Source organism: Lactuca virosa, chromosome 6, assembly GCF_052849685.1.
Source record: "Lactuca virosa cultivar CGN04683 chromosome 6, Lactuca_virosa_CGN04683_v6, whole genome shotgun sequence".
Taxonomy (NCBI): domain Eukaryota; kingdom Viridiplantae; phylum Streptophyta; class Magnoliopsida; order Asterales; family Asteraceae; genus Lactuca; species Lactuca virosa.
Window position 1 is genome coordinate 129,937,754 of NC_136431.1, and position 2,906 is coordinate 129,940,659.

Sequence of the window (2,906 nt, forward strand, 5' to 3'; positions counted from 1 at the left end):
GACACCTTAGTGCACTAGTATGGCTAAGAAGAGGAATCGGAAATTGTTGAAATGGTTAAATCAAAAAGGATGAGTTATACTTCGTTCCAAAATCAAGTCTTAGAGTCATACTCCAAGATTGTGACTTGAGTGACACATCTTAAGAAGTTTTTAACACACTCATCAAATGTGGAGTAAAAAAATGTTTTCTTACTCTTGCACGTTTGAAATTGGTAAGTTGTGATATCTTGGACAAGACAAAGACCAACTAAGACCAATTGTGTGAATTGTTTGTCTTGATAAGAATCCTCACTGACTCCTGAATATTTGTTTGTCAAGAAATGTTTCTTGACAAGAGAATCTTATATGTCAAGAGTTCAGTGGGAGTCTAAATGATCTTGAAAAGGTTCAAGAACTAATCAAGAGTAAAACTATTAGACACTAGCACACGACTTGAGGTTTGTAACCTATCGTGTTGACATATTCTTGTTTCTGTTCCATTCTAGTAGAGTTACTTATGCATATAAGTTCTGCGAGTTCTCAATAGACTGCATAAGGGCAAGCACCTTGTTCAATGAAAGTACATTGACAAGTATAGGTGAGCTGCTAAATAACTTGGAAGCAATGGTAGGACCCTTGATGGCAAGAAATGAAGAATAAACAAGTTCTGTCCATAAGAGTTTGGATTTGTCACAAACATTGTCTTATGATTATGGTTATGACAAATTCACATGGATAGGAACACATACGCCATAAAATCTAAGTGTCATAAGGTTTCTCTCCGCTTCATGAAAATGATTGTGAGGAAACGCTTTCACTAGGAAGATTTTAAGGATATAACAATTGTGTAAATTGCATTCTCAATTTCGATTATGATTACGGCATCCCTCTTCATAGTTCGAATTGTGAGATTTGGCAATTAGTTTGAACATTCGAGACTTATTGCTATAAGTTCTAGAATTGTTTAGACATACATGTGAGTTATCTAAGGAAAAGTGTATGAGTTTGAAGAGCTTAGATAAAGATTTATCGAAGCATCTCGTATTAGAAATATGAACTTTGGAAGTTAATAAGTATTGCTTTCTAAGAAGTCCAAATGTTTTCTGAATACGTGTCAAAGCTAGTGGGAGCATAAATGTTATGCTGGTATGGATATAATCATCATGTTAGTGGGAGCATGATTATTATTTTAAGTGTTGCAAGTTAGCAATATTAATTATAGAAAACCAAAGGTTCACTTTGCAAAGTTACAGAGGTTGAAAAGTTGTTTTGCTATAATTAAGGGAGAGAATATTATACTTCGTTTCGACATCTAAAAGCTTAGATCGAGAAATTTTAATTGAATTTAGTTAAAAGACATATATGAATGTTATGTTGAAAAGGTTTAATATAGGGGCATTCTATATATGGCAGTATTATAGCATGAAACTGGTAAAATATCATGTTTTTCATATAGAATCGTGTCCCATACCCTTCGAGTATAGGATCGATTGCAAATGTTGTAATATTCGACCGTTCTAAATTTTCCAAATGCCTAGGGCATAAGAGGGAAAAAGGGACTAGAACCGGATTGACTAAAATAATTAAACAACTGTCAACGACAATCTAAGGTTCGCTAAGGATTGGTCGCTTGTGAGCAATTGGAAGTATAGTAATGAATGGACCATATCGACATCATTATGAATAGATAAGACTCTATTCATAATAATTTTTCATATGGCAAATATGGAAATGTTTCCATATTGGGAGTTGGACGTTAAGAATTTATGTCTAGATTAGAAACTTTTATGCAAGAATGATGTTCAAAGGAATGTACTTTGAATATGAGACTTTATATCTATGGAATTGCCTTGTAGCAATCTCCAATAGAGTACTTTGTAATTTCATTGGCAAAGTCTTGGTGACTTTGGTGCTATAAGATTACAAAAGGATCATTGCATAAAATGTTAGAATCTAACATATTCTAATAGTGACAAGAATCTTGTATTCTTACACTAATGATAAGGATTTGGAGTTGTGAAATGAGTATCATTGGAAATGTGTTCAAATGATCTATTTCACAAAGTATGGACCATAGGTAAACATAGTGTACATGCTTGGAGCAAATGGACAACTGTTGTTATAATTCAAGTAATAAGTTGATTACCCGAAACATTATACAATGAAAAATGTGTAATCAATATGGTGACTAAATAAAAGGAGTTTTATTTATACTCAAAAGTTTGGGGCCATATTGGATTCAATTATTCTTGTGTTTTACTTTGCATGTTTTAACTTCCCGAATAATAAGATTATTCGAACGTTCCACAGTCGCTCATACTTTGGAAGTAGGTATGAAAGAAGATTGTCATGAATTGGTTTGTAGATTGTCTAAAGTGTATTAGACATAGAAAAAGTTTGATGTGACGTTCATGAGTGCTTATGAATAAGATTTGAGCATTGGATTAAACCCACACTCACTTGAATCACTTCATGGATTTTATCACGGGTGATTAGTGAGACGATAATATCTTATATTCTTGAAACCAAGACGTGTGAGTTGTATTCTGCAAGTCGGTTGCACATTGATAATATGTAAACGCACCAGTAACTTGGTGTTATAAAACATATTGTCGTGTGTGATTTGATGAGTAGGTACAAGCGAGCATTGAGTCAAAGTTTATCCGTTCCTTTTACCCAAAGTGGGATAAAAGCGATATATGTGAGCCCCTCGATGATTTAGTGATAACACCCTAAGCGCTTGGCCAAGCCGGGACTAAGTTGATGTGTTCAATTGTAGTTTGTTGTCAGTCGTCATAAATCGGAAATCAGGAAACAACACATAGTCTGAGAGAATGATTATAGTTCACGTCTCATGTCTATACGATATATAGAATGGAGGAATATGTGATCCCTTATCTAAAGGACACGTTACTGATAAGATCAGA